At 27.8% G+C, this 15,236-nt stretch overlaps 1 long non-coding RNA gene across 1 annotated transcript; it reads right to left on the reverse strand.

Moving 5' to 3' along the window:
• Positions 1–12,079: 12,079 nt before the first annotated feature.
• LOC119668507 lies at positions 12,080–14,988 on the reverse strand. The gene is made up of 5 exons (XR_005251503.1): positions 14,431–14,988; positions 13,403–13,596; positions 12,577–12,942; positions 12,372–12,507; positions 12,080–12,283 (listed from the first exon to the last, which is right to left on the reverse strand). It is a non-coding gene; the product is annotated as an uncharacterized LOC119668507 (long non-coding RNA).
• Between the last annotated feature and the right edge of the window lie 248 nt (positions 14,989–15,236).

Genomic DNA, 15,236 nt, shown 5'->3' on the forward strand with positions numbered 1-15,236 from the left:
AGAAAGCGTGGTGGAAAACAATACAACAAGAGGAAACAGATAGCAATACTGTACAGAGAGCTTAATTTTGCTACAACTACTGAAGACCAACTATCAATTAAAAGAAGAATTAAAGAGACAAGGAATGGGCAGTCAACCCACGAAGGAAGAGGTGATAAATAACACCAATAACAACAAGAGTAGTAACAACAACAATGAAGTAGCTAATACAAAAACATTATTATATTTTATTTGTATTTTATTATTATTCTTAGTCTTGTCGAAATTAAACAACCATTACAAAAAATATGTTAAAAGACATGTTATCTTAAACAATAACATGGTTTGAATATGTAAAATTTTTTATTTAATAAAAATAATATATCTGTTTAAATAAAAAAAAATGAAATTTAGTGTAAGCTGCTTGAGCTCACTTTCCAATCTGAATTTTATTATTGATTTTTCCAACTATTTATACAAAAACCCTTCGTCGAAGTTAACAAGAATAAGAGTAGATCTAATGGATTATGATTTTAACATAATCTTCAAACAAGGAAAAATGAATACAAATACTGATGCATTATCCAGAATCAGAATGGATTCGGATACACTGAAAGAAATGGTTCCGAAAAATATTAATATTGTGACCAGAAGTAAAACGAAAACGAATAATAAAATGAAAAAAGAAGAAAACGTAATCAAGCAGAATCATGGTACAAATTACTCAGAGAATGATCAACTCTACATGTGGAATTGTATTTCGATTTCTGATATTAGAATATTATCTATATTAAAATTTGAGCTCGATAAAGAAAAGAATAAGAAAAGTTTGCCAATTACAAAAATTGAGAAAAATATTGTTAAAGTACAGTGTAGCAATAAGCCCAACTTGATTTTGGAATCAGTCCTGGACACGCTCACAAAAGTATTAAACAAAAAAATCTTAATAAAGTAGCATTATCTACTAAAGATATAGTATTCGAATACATTAATGAAAAAGAATTAATGAAAATATTTAATAGCATGCAAAAAGAAATAAAGAATAAAGGTCAGCAAACACCTATAAGTATCAGAGATGTAACATTCGCTGCTTTTTTTGAGTGTTTACTTGCTTACACCAACTGCGAATCGTGCAATGTCGTGCTTTTTCGTTCGTTAATGCAGTGCAGTACTGTAGCTCGTACAGTCTATTTTGTTGTACTGCATCATGTAATAAATGCAATAAAATATTAAAATACAATGGAAAACAGACATCCAATTTGGTGTTGCACAGATGTTATGTTAATAACGATATCGTGCTAGAATTAAAAAAAATCGATTGTGCGGATAAGGACAACATTTTAAGCGCGTGTTCACAGTGGGTGGTGGAAGACTGTCGTCCATTTTCAGCTATAGATGGAAAAGGCGTTAAGAAAATGATACAACAGTTTATCAACATTGGAGCAAAATATGGTACCAACGTTGATATTGATGACATGATCCCGAATTCCAGAACAGTATCTCGCCGAATTGAAGTTATTGCCAATGAGAAAAGAATGGAAATATTAAATGAATTATCAGTTGCTGTTTCTGATGGAGCAGCCGTAACCTGCGATCTTTGGACGGATAATTTTATAGGAAGAAATTTTTTATGCGCTACAATCCATTTCAGGAAAGACGATCAACTAAAAGAATTGACTTTGGTGACCAAAAGCATGGATTTCGAACGGTGTACGGCTGAAAATGTTTTTAACAAACTACAATCACTTTTGAAAGATTTTGGAATATAAAATTTAAATAACATTGTATTTGTTACTGATAGGGGTTCAAACATAATAAAAGCTTTAAAAAATAATATTCGCATAAATTGTTCTAATCACTTGTTAAATAATGTATTAGACTCAGCTTTTGAGAAGTCAGAAGGACTAATTCCTATATTTGAGAACAGTAAAAAATTAGTAAAATACTTGAGAAGTCAAACTTGCAACATATGCTAACAGTTTCATTAAAAAATTATTGTGTGACGCGTTGGAATTCATATTTATCATTGTTTAAATCTATTTTAGATAATTGGGGTAAAATTTTTGAAATACTAACCGATACTAATCAAACGCAGAAAATAGCAAATATCAGCTTACCTATTTTGACTGAGTTAGTTGTAGTTTTAGAGAAGTTTGATATTATTAGCAAAAAACTTCAGGAAGGAAATTACGTCTCAATCAATTTTGTGTACTTAAGTATTAACACATTGAACGAGATTTGTAAGGAAAGTAATGAGGACAATCCCGCTATTCAGGAACTTAAACAAAATGTATTGCAGGAGGTAACATTAAAATTTGTTCCTAATTTAAGTATATATCTCAAGGCTGCTTGTTTCTTATATCCCCCAACAAATTCTTTTTTAGATAAAAATGAGAACGAATATGTAAAAGAATTTTGTATCTCCACATTAACATCAAAAGCAAAAATTTCAGATTCCGATGAATCGTTAACTCAAGATCAGTCGGTAAGCGAAACGAGAGATTTTGATTTGTTTTTTTCAAGCGTTATTAAGAAACCGAAACTTTCACCAAAAGAAATTATAGCCGATAAAGTAGGACGTTATAGTTTAATGAATATTAATATAAACAGTAGCTTTGATTCACTAAAATGGTGGGATAACCACAAAAGTGATTTCCCTAATTTGTGGAAATTTGCCACACATATTTTATCGATTCCAGCAAGTAGTGCTTCTTCAGAGCGAGTATTTTCAATGGCAGGGAATATAATCACTGAAAAAAGAAATCGATTAGGTCCGAATAATTTAAATAATATATTATTTTTAAATTCTGTATTCAAATATGATAATAAATAAAAATATATATTATTTTCTTTGTATAATAAACAAATTGTACTGTTAACAATTAAGTTTATCTATAAGTAATACAATTACTGTTTAAATAAAAATGTAATTTTTATACTATACTTCTGTTTGACATGTAAGTTAAAACCCTGTATTACTATAACGGCACTTTGCCGTTACACACAATTTTTGTATCTTAAGTATGCGCATCAATATATTGCGCATTAAGATATCTCACAACGCCTACGTGCGTTTGTATATTCAATTTCAGTCAGGCTTATTGCCTGCACTTCTTATGGCAACAATGTTGCAAAAGAAAACAAAATTGTTTTCTTTAAAGACGCAACTATGTTGTGCAAAACAGATCAAGTATCATTTGAAATACTTGATCGATGAATTGTTCAATCATTATTGGACATAGATATCGTCATTTGGCTACTGACGCCAAAGCTAAAGACGCTGACGAGGTGCTTTAGCAAATAGAAGCTCCAATCCTATTGGATGGAGAAAAGACGCTTCTAGAAAATTCTTAGGAATTTTAGAAGCTTGAATTTAATTGGATAAAATCCAATTTCAGATTTTCAATAACGACTTCAGGCATCAAAGGAAAAACTTTGAATTGTCAGTTGTTAGGAAAGGTTGAAAACAAACGGTTTAGTTAAACTGTCGTTAAAAACAAACTTGTTGGTCGGTCTCTCTAATAACATAAAAATTAAATATATCTCATACAATAAATATTCAAGAACTTGTAATAAAAATTGTAACTAAAATTATTAATAATAAAATAAACACATTAAAAAATAAAATATATTTTTTTAAAAAATTAAAACACGAACCCGAATATTAATTTGTATATAACTACATATGTAATTAATTTTAAGTTTATTTCTGTAATAAAAACTGAAAAAATAATAATAATGATTTTTATTTACATGCATATAGATTTATGAAAATTATTACTTTGACATTCCAGGTGGGCACTCACATTTATTATTTAGCATGAAAAATGCCAATAAATAAAGAACAAAAAAATTTAATTTTTTATTGCCCCCATAACCAAGAAAAATTTAATTTCCGTTTTTTTTAAGTTTTCTATTTATAAAATGATTTTTCTAGAAAATTTTATGATTGTACAAATATATTTATTGGAAATCCCAAAATTTCTTGAAGAATTACAACGCATAAAATTTAATTCAGGTAATTTCTTACGCATCATTATTTGTAGCGCATAGCACATAGTAGTAGTGAATATCATTCGTTGAAACACCATAACATAAACCTAGAAAAAGTATTTCAAAGATTAAGCGATTACAACCTCAAATTAAACCCTGATAAATGCAACTTTCTAAAACATGAAGTTACATACTTAGGACATTTAATTACAGAAAATGGCATCAAAATGGACCCAAATAAACATAAAGTAATACGAGACTATCCGAAACCAACGAATGTCGATGAAGTAAGAAGATACGTAGCCTTTTGTAATTACTACAGGCGATTTATCAAAGACTTTGCATCAATAACTAAACCTCTAAACAGAATGTTGAAGAAAAATCAAAAATTTGAATGGAACTCAGAATGCGACGCAGCATTCCAACAACTGAAAAAACTATTCTTATAAACCCTCCTATACTTCAGTACCCTGATTTCAGTAAACCCTTTATAATCACAACAGACGCATCTGATTATGCACTCGGTGCAGTCCTTTCACAAGGAGAAATAGGTTCAGATTTGCCAATATGTTATGCAAGTAAAGCTCTACAAAAACATGACTTGAATAAGCCAGTTATTGAAAAGGAACTTCTTGCTATACATTGGGCAATTAATTATTTTCGACCATATGTATATGGCAAACATTTCCACGTCGGCACTGACTATAGACCATTGATATCCCTATTTGTACATAAGAATCCATCTTCTAAGATGACGAGGATTCGAGTAGACCTATCTGACTATGACTTCAACATCATTTACAAAAAAGGTAAAATAAATACTAATGCCGACGCACTATCGAGAATTAAGATAGACAGCGACATTTTAAAAAGATTGATACCAATTAAAGAAGATAAAACGTCCGACCGCAAGATGTGTATTCCGGTAGAAAATGAAATTTTAGAACAAATTAATGAGAAAGCTCGAGTATGTATAACGACTCGTAGCAAAAGTAAGCGCGCACCCTCAACAAATACACAAGTGGATACAAAACCTACTGAGCCTGATCAACTCTATTGCTGGGATTGTACTTCCATAAGTGACATACGAGGAATTAGAAAACTACAAATTAAATGTAGAGAAAAACTGAAGAATAAAGATGCATCTATATATTATGATGAAAAAGAATTTGTCGTAGAGTTAGGCGAAATACCTCCGAAGCCGATTTCGATTATGGTTAAGCTGATAACTCAAGCAGAAAAACTAGATATATTGCAATTAGCATTATCATACGACGATAAAATATTTGAATCCATGAAAAAAATAAATTTAAAGATATTATTAATACGTTGCAACGGAAGAATAAAAACAATAAAAAGTTAACAATATTGTTATATAAGAAACCAGAACACATCACGGACACAATCAAAATGTATAGATTGATTGAAGAATACCACAACAATCCAATCAGCGGACATCTTGGAATACGTAAAACTAAAAACAAGATTTGTAAGACTAAAACAAAAATACACGTGGAAACACATGAAGCGAATGGTACACAAATTCATCACGACATGTGAAAAGTGAAAAGTTATTTTTGTAAAACATTATATACGTCTAATTTGGGTTAACCAATTAGACGTAAGTAAATTTAAGTATCAACCAATAGAATCATTACATAAGATTCTATTGGAAATTAGTTGTAAGAAACTATGTTAGGTTTAAGAAAGAAATTTAAATAAAAAACAGTCTTAACATGACGAGCAAAACGGAAAGTTGTTTTATTTATTAATACAAAAATCTAACGACATTTAATAAAATATAAACTTATTTTTACACCATTCACAAAGGCTCGTTGCCTTTTACGAAGCATGGCAGTGCACTACATTAAACGAATAGTGCACTACATTTTTTTAAAAAATTAAAACACGAACCCGAATATTAATTTGCACACATGATTCGCGTTTAGGTAGTGTGTTTCACATTGGCTTTTGAATGCATTCATGTCGATCTCTGATAAGTATATTATTATTCCTTGGTGGATTATACCAAGGAATGTCGTGGATAAATCGGAACAAGTTGAATTAATAAAAAATTACCGTACAAGTATTCAAGGAGGTCACACCGGAATAAGAAGAACTATAGCTAAATTGAAACAGAAATACGTATGGAAAGGAAGGAATAAAATGATAAAAAATTATATTTTAAAATGTACATCATGTAATAAGAATAAAATAGTAAGACACCATAAAAAAAAATTTGTCGTAACTAACACTCCAACTTCACCGTTTGAAGTAATACAGATGGACACTGTAGGTCCACTAAGAATATCTAATGGGTACAGATACATTCTCACTATACAATGCGAATTAACTAAATATGTAGTCGCATTTCCTATACAAACAAAAGAAGCTCAAGAGATAGCAAAAGTCATGGTAGAAAAATTTATATTTAGATATGGTAATGTTAAGAAAATAAAAACAGATAGAGGTACAGAATTCCTCAATGAATTAATAAGTGATATATGTAAGTTATTAGGTATAGAACATTTAAAATCCACTGCTTATCATCACGAAACATTAGGTTCTATAGAAAGAAACCATAGAGTATTAAACGAATATATGTTATCGTTTACAAACAATTTTGATTGGGATACTTGGATCCCATACTATACATATTCATATAATATTACACCTCATTGTGTAACAAATTATTCTCCTTTCGAATTAGTATATGGTAGAGTCGCGAATCTTTCAAACGAGATAATAGAAGGTAGAAAATTTTATAATTATGATTCTTACGTTGCTGAGTTAAAAACGAAACTATAGCATGCATATAAAACAGCAAATGAGATATTAGTAAAATAAAAATATTCTCAAAAAATTAAACAAGATGCTAATGCATCAGAAAATCTATTTAATGTAGGAGATTTAGTTTATTTAAGAGTAGAAAATGGAAGGAAACATGAGAATCCATATCATTGTCCATATAAGTTAGTTGATAGAAACGGCGTAAATTCCGCTATTCAAATTAATGATAAAATAAAAATAGTTCATAATAATAGATATTTAAAAAAAAAAAAGAGAAAATAAAAATTGTTATATAATTACATGAAATAAATAAATAATGGGGACAATGTCTATATAAATTAACTTTTGAATGTTAAAAGTTAAATGTTACCTTTTATGATTGGCTATAAGTATTATTAAAGAAAAATTGTAATATTGAAAATTTTAATTGAAAATTACGTGGAAATAAGCCTATTGTTAATAAATGCGGCCACTGACACTCACAGTGAGTAGGCAGTCTAAGAAGAAAAACTATTCACAAAAATAGAGAACAAAAGACAATAGTGTAGTGGCATATTAACCATGACCACACACAATACGTTGTGTGCGGTATTTAATGTGTCACGCAAAAAAAAAAAAAAAAAAAAAAAAAAAAAAAAAAAAAAATTAATAAAAACTGTCTTGTGACAACACTCAAAAAGAACACGTCTATTATTTTGATTTGTAAAAGATAGAACTTTACATGGCGATCCTGCCAAATTGCGAAAGGCAAAGACCAAACTAAAAACTAAAGAGAAAATTAATTAAATTATAATGTGAATTTAAAACTTAAAAACTTAAAAATTGAATCATATGCCTTAGTGATTTAGTGATTTATATTTAGCAATAAAACTGAAAGTGTACTTAACATAGATCAACATTGCTAATGCAAGGAACAAAATATTGCTAATGTGAGTTATTTAACACATGAAAGTTCAAAAAAAAATATATAGTGAAAAACTGTGTAAAAAACTGTGTTCAAAAACAAATTATGTGCATCAGAAATTTTATTCAAACAAATAATATGCATTAGAAATATTATTCAAAACTAATAAAATGTTCATCAAAATTTGACAATAATTTAAAAAAAAAATAATAATAACAAAAACCCAGCATTTCAACTTACAACTTACAATTCAACTTACAATTTCTAAAACAAACAAAAAAAAAAAGGAAACAGAAAATTTCTTCAACAATTCCGAAACAGCTTTAAAAGATGGGATGGTTTTCGAGCGATGAGTATAATACTCAAAACAACCTACAGCAGAAAACGGACGTCACGAACAACTTGCAGAACCACAATACAACACCATCGACCGGAAAATTCGAGGTAGTAATTATAACATTATTAATAGTATTTATTATTTTGTACATTGCGAATAGAATAAATAATTATATAAAAAAATATGTACATAAACATGTACATACAACTTTAAACACTAGCAATGTATAATTATTATTAACTATTGTCAACACAATAACTATTATCAAAATTAATTATTATCAATACAATACACTATTAATATATTTTCACTACATCAGAATGATTATTATAATTATATCGATTTAAAAATAAATATATTACCATTTAATAAATTAAATATAAAAATACAATGTAACAAAAAAAAAAAATATATATATACAAAATACATAAGATTCTATTGGAAATTAGTTGTAAGAAATTATGTTAGAGATAAGAAAAAAAATTTAATAAAAACTGTCTTGTGACAACACTCAAAAAGAACACGTCTATTATTTTGATTTGTAAAAGATAGAACTTTACAATAGAATCCTTTCTAAACAAGAGTGCTAATAACATAAAAGAGGAATAAGATAACCACATCGAAATTCAATACTTAAATCAAATAAACTTTAATATTGAATTATTAGCAAGTCATATATCAGATATTGCAGAAGCAATCATACTTAGTAGTCTTAATATCCTTCCTAAACTCCTGCTAAGCTCTAAAGAACTCGAAGAAATAAGAAATTCCTTAGACAAAAAAGAGATAACTATAAATGTATATGAGCAAATATATGAACTCCTTAGTTAACAAACCTACTAAAACCAATCAAATATAATATTGAATATCCAAATACCTAAACTTTCAGAACAGAAATATAATTTTTACATTATTCCTTTGCCTATAAACAAAACTAAAATAATCTCAACAAAACAATATATAAGTTATAATGAACATAACATACAGCACCATGACATCGTTTATCTAAAAATAAAAGGAATTTATTTCTGCAACAAGTCAAGCTGTTCTGTATCTAGTTTAGATAGATAGCCTAGAGTTTTAATAAACAATTTCTTATGAACCTTTTTCTTGGTACGTAATGCAAATTGTTAATACGACCCATTTTCATTTTTTTACAATTTCTGCATACAACGCGGAAACGTTTTCATTTTTAAATAATATTGAGTTCAATCAGTAAACTCAATAATATTCCTTATGCAGAGTTGTGTGTTTCGAAATATTGGCAGTTACCAACGGGTAACTAGGTCAATATTTAACCTAGCAGTTTAATTTTATTTTCTGCGGAAACAGCAGAAATTAATTGAATTTTCCGACCATGCATTACGCACATGATCAATGTATCACTACTTTCCAAAGGTGAAAACATAGATGGAAAGTTCAGAACAGTTCAGTTGGTTTTTGAGCAGTGCGTTACGATGTGGTTGCTCTGAGAATTGTTCTTGAGAAGCTTTTGTTTTGAGCGTTAAAGTATCCAAGAAACAGTTTTTTTCGGGTTTTGTTGCTAAAATCAATTGATTAGTTACATTTTTATTTTTAATGAAATTATGAGTAAGTGTTTTACAAAGGAAACCACCTATTACAAAGTTAAACATTAAATAAAACAAAAAAAAAAACTTAAATCGATCATATGAATAAGAAGGTGCAACAGAAGAAAATATTTAGTGAATTTAACACTTCAGTAACATCAGCCAGCAGTGCAACATCAACAACAGCAGCAATTTCAGCAACAACAGCAGTTGCAACATCAACATTAGCAGCAATATCAGCAACAGCGAAGCAACAACAACTGCAGCGGTACAGCAGCAATACAAATATTTTAAATAAAATAAAGTCGTTGAGTTTAAAATTAAGAGGGTGTATTATTTTTTAGTGGTCTGTTGTGGAGACACAACATCATTTCCACAGAAAAACACAACAAAGCCTAGAGGAATTAACAACAGAGTCTGAATGCATGAGCAAACGAGTGAAAGATGAAGTCGCACACTGTCCATCCACCACAATTGATGACACCGAAGCTATAACACAGCCTCAATCTGACAAATAAAAGTTAGCTGTTTGGTTTATATTTATTGAGAAATATGAAGAGAAAAGAAGAGAACGTTTTAATTTTTTGCGCAATATCACCATATTGTTTTAGTTTTGTTATATATATCAAAAAAAACTTATTCTGGAGTTTTAATTTGTAATTTTTAATTATTCTATTTTTAAGTTGTTAATTTAATTTTTATTATTAATTACGATGATTGAACCTTAAATGTATGCATTTTAAAGAATAAGGTATTTATATTTCTGTGTTATTTTGAAGTTAAATTAATTTATGTAATTATAGCACTGATGAAGTTCTTAAATAAAGAACGAAATATTTGCGAATATCTCTAAATAAATGCGTTTCATTGTTCGTGTCTTATAGTTGATAAAAATATAAGCAACTATTGCTTCTACTCCAAGTAATTCCTTGTGGCCGACTTTCTACTCTAAGGGGTCAGGAGTTACAATTATTCACTAAGCCGCCACACAAGATGACAACGCACTCATACGAAGAATGGACTATGGACAAAGAATAAACTATTTTTCTATAAATGAAATCAAGCAAAACCTCTTATTGTTTTCTATATATAAAATGTTTAGTTTCATATTAATTCAAAAATTATTACAAAACCACTTATTGTATTTTCCTTTTATTTATTTTAAGTCAATGTCCTCAAATTACGACGTAAGTCTCTGCATTAAAAATATACTTATTCGACCTCAAAAGAAAACTGCACTTACAAAAAAAAAACAATATTACAAAATATCCGCTAATGGCAAAATGCAAGTGGTAGAAATTTCGAAAGTATTCCACTTACTGATTTCTACAACAAACAATATGTTGCATTTCTAGGAAATGTTTAGGAAAATGCAACAGATATGTGCATAAGTGGAATTTTGTTTATGTGCAATAAATTATTTTTGGGTCACAATATTGATTATTCTAGTGTTTCATTGCATAATTATCGCAAAGTAGAAATACCACGCCAACTTAGATCATAATAATGTATTGTTAACTTAAAATATATTTATTACAATACAAAGAAAAAGAATGTAACAAATATTAACTGCATATATTTTGTAAAACATCTTACATCTCTGACAGACTAATAATTGGCAAAAACACATGCAGGTACGCAATTGTCTGCGCAAAATTCATATGTATTTTCTAGTTAGGTAGAATGTTTAGTAAAAATCTATATTTTTCTGATCTATATTTTAATGAAAGAATCTACAGTTTTTAACAAATAAGTCTGGTTAAAAATATGGAAACTCCAATCCCTTTTTGGTTGGCAACTGCTAAGAACACGGAGCCATTTTGTGATAATAAAAATATATTTCTAATTATACCTATTAAAGTCTGAGATATTTCCAAATTAATTTTGACACCGCCGAGTACTACGTGAGATACTTTCAACGTTAACTTGTCGCAAAAAGTAGTTCAATAAGGTATATATATATATATAAATATATGGGTATTAATAAAATTTAAGGGTATTAAATCAAATCTTCAATTACATTAAATATATAATAAGTAGTTTTATATATAAATTGATTAAAATTTTAACGAATGATCTAAAAAGATAATTTCTTTTTATTAAAATATTCCTTTTCTATATGAGAATATTTCTTTTTTTGCTTATTTTATGTTTCATTTTTGTATATTTTATATAATAATCACTTTTTCTTTAAAACTTTTAGTATGATTTTTAAAATATAATCAAAGAAACTTAATGCAATTAATATTATTTGTTTTTATTAAAATTAAATGTAACATTTACTAAAAACTTAACACTGAATACCAAAACGTGAAAATTTGAAACTAAGCTATTAAAATAACACTAGTAACAAATATAAAAATTGTTTGTTAGCCAATTTCTTTAATCAAATTTAGCCTTAAACTCAAAGTTAATATTATATTAAGTTTCTTTGATTTTTTTTTATTACATTTTTAACCAAATATGCATTAAAAAATAAATTCATAAGTATAAAAAAACATTCACTTAGCTGTTGATGAATTGCTTGCATTTTAAGTTTCTTGAAGAGGCATTGTTTCAACAAATCATTTCTTCTAAGTTGAGTTTTATAATTATTCCAATACATTAATATATTCACTTGAAGGTAACTCTAACTTGATTGTAGTTAACAACATCCTTTAGATAGAAAAGCAAAGTAGCATTCAATGTTTCAACATGATATAGGATGAAAGTCTGTAAACAAAAAATAATTTATTATTTATAATTTAATTATTTATTAAAAAGTAGATTTAATAAAAAGTAGTATTTTATTTAAACTTACCACTTCTTAGCAATAAATTTATCACTCGTTTTCACATTGTGCATCATCACAATAATAACATTATTTGAAGTATTAATGATGGTTACATTTTTCCATGATGCATCAGCAAAAAATAAACCAGCTTATACTATATTGTCTGTAAAATTATGGATAAATAAATCATTTTTAATAACTAGCAAAAATCAAATATAAATAAAATACGTACAAGTTAATAGCATACATATGCTCCACCAATTTTTGATGGATTATTATAATGGTCACACTCACAAACATCATGAACAAAAGCTGAATCATTACTTTGATTTGGTTATGTTTAGGAGCTATTGCTTTTTTTAATTTTTAATATAATCAAGAATTCATCATTTTGCATTCAAAATTCTTTGATATTATGATGCTCATTTGAATCATTTAATGATTTTACTTTCTGAATTTTATGACGTTAATATAAATATAATCTGATATTAAAAATTGGCGTACTCTGCTTTACTCATATACTTATTTGCGTTTGGCAAATTGTGGGTCTGTTGGTACTGTAATGGCAAAACACTCGAATGCTTCTATACATTTTCAACTGCAAAATATTTCAAATTAAAAAATTATTATAAATTAAGATTTTTTGTTATTTAAAAAAATTGTATTTTCTAATAATCTGCGTGTTTGTATTAATTTTTTTTAAAATACAACCAAACATTTTTTTACAACATATTGTTTTTAAAATCTTAATTATGTATTATAACAAATTAATATATAACTAATATATGCCAAAATAACATAACATTAATGACTCTAAATTGTACTCGCTATATAAATCAAAAGATATTTACATTCAACTATTACTATTTATATATGTTGTGTGGTTGTATATTTAAATCAAAATTAATGCTGGTTAATTATTATTAAATGTTGCAGAGAAAATAAATCTACACATAGAGGATATTTGAACATAAAGCGATCCATAACTATGTGGTGATTTTTCTACTTAAAAAACCAAATAAAAAATTAACATATGCATTTACTTAAATTTTACTTACATCTGCCAAAAGGATGAGAAGTCTATGCATTTAAAGGCAACAAAATAAACCCAAATTTTTTTTGGGTTTTTTTCACATCTTCATTGGTGATTTTTAATGTTTACAGATGTGAGTACCAACTGCGTCGCATGTTATTGGTGACAATTGAACCGTTTTTACAAACATGCTTTTGTAATGTTGTATATTTTTAAATCCTAACAAGAAAAAAAAACAAATATACAATCAGTGGCGTAACTACATTTTTTAGGCCTGTAAGCAAATTCTAACTAAGGGGCCCCTACCAACATACTATGGGGCCCCTCTTTTTATACTCTTTACACGAAAAAATGTGAAAAGGGTATATAATGTTTGTCAAGATTTTCGTAACGCATTAAAGAAAACGTCGGAAATACCATTAAGTATATATCAGTACAATATATATATATACTTTTTCAGTTCAAACTACTCTCTCAGCTTTTGAACTCTTCGAATGAAACTTTACACACATACTTTTCGGGAGCCAACCCTGTTCACCATTTGATTTGATTGAAATTGGACGTCTATTTCTTGTAGCTGTGATATAAACTTAACAATCGGATATGAGGTTTCTCCGTTTTTAATAAAGGTATTCAAATGGAATTTGGTGTATACAGTACTGATATTTGCAAAAGACAACGTACAAAATTATTTTTAAATGGGTTTTAATCTAGATATAGCTCCCATATAAACTCTCGATTAAGACACATATTTTTCTTAGAAAAACTTTTTTATTTTATAAATAGGTTTAATATTTTATTTGAAGTACATACATATTATGTACTTTAAATTTAAAATTTACGTATCTTTTAAAAAATGCAATATGAAGTTATTCCAACAAAAACGTTTCGTCCCACTTTTGAGAATTTATTAAAAATAAATACAATGAATACAAAAATTTATAGTGGGGCCCCCTAAATTCGGGGGCCCGAAAGCGTTGCTTCCAATTGCTTCCCTGTAGTTACGCCAATGTATACAATACATATTTATATATAAATTACTAAATTACTTACCTTATGAAAACACTTCATCAAATCATTTTTTTGCAAATTTCCGACAAGTGAAGTCTTATAAAGCACAAAGTTCTGATCAAATGTTTCGGCTTTATAATAAAGCACGAATATTGAACTTATCAGTAGACGTTTCATTTTTATTAAACTGTGAATATGTTTTTATTTCATTTTATTATAGTAACATAACATCAGTATAATTTTCAATCAGTACATTTGAACGGCGCCATAGCAAAATTTTTAACTTTTCCAATTAGTTAAATGATCCACAACTATTTATTTGCATTATTGTAACATACGCCAAATTCAATACATAAAAATTACACAATTCAAAAAAAAATTTTAAAATAGTTAAGAAATATCTTTACAAAAATACCGGCACTTCCACTGCAATTCCCTTAAATTCACTCACTGCAATGATGCATCAACAAATGAGCTCAGTGTCAGCAAAGATGTCAGTTTTCCACTATTCAGGGTTGCCAACGTTGATACAATTTTGAATACAAAATGTGTAAAAGGTATTATTCACTATTGTGTATTGCACAACAAATGTGTTTAATATCAACACTATCAGTAATTAACATTAAATTTATTAATAATTTAAGTAATAATCAATAACAAATTTATTTGTTTAACTTAAACAATATTCAAACACATCATTATCTGAGCAAAGCATAAATTTAAAAATGTTTTATATGTCAACTCCAATAAAACTGTGAAAGCATAAATTTCTGACAAATAACAGAGTTGTTCTGGAAAAACAGAGTTTTTTTTTGTACAAGAAGTTTTAAACTTAAAACTTTTATTTG

Source organism: Teleopsis dalmanni, chromosome 1, assembly GCF_002237135.1.
Source record: "Teleopsis dalmanni isolate 2A chromosome 1, ASM223713v2, whole genome shotgun sequence".
NCBI lineage: Eukaryota > Metazoa > Arthropoda > Insecta > Diptera > Diopsidae > Teleopsis > Teleopsis dalmanni.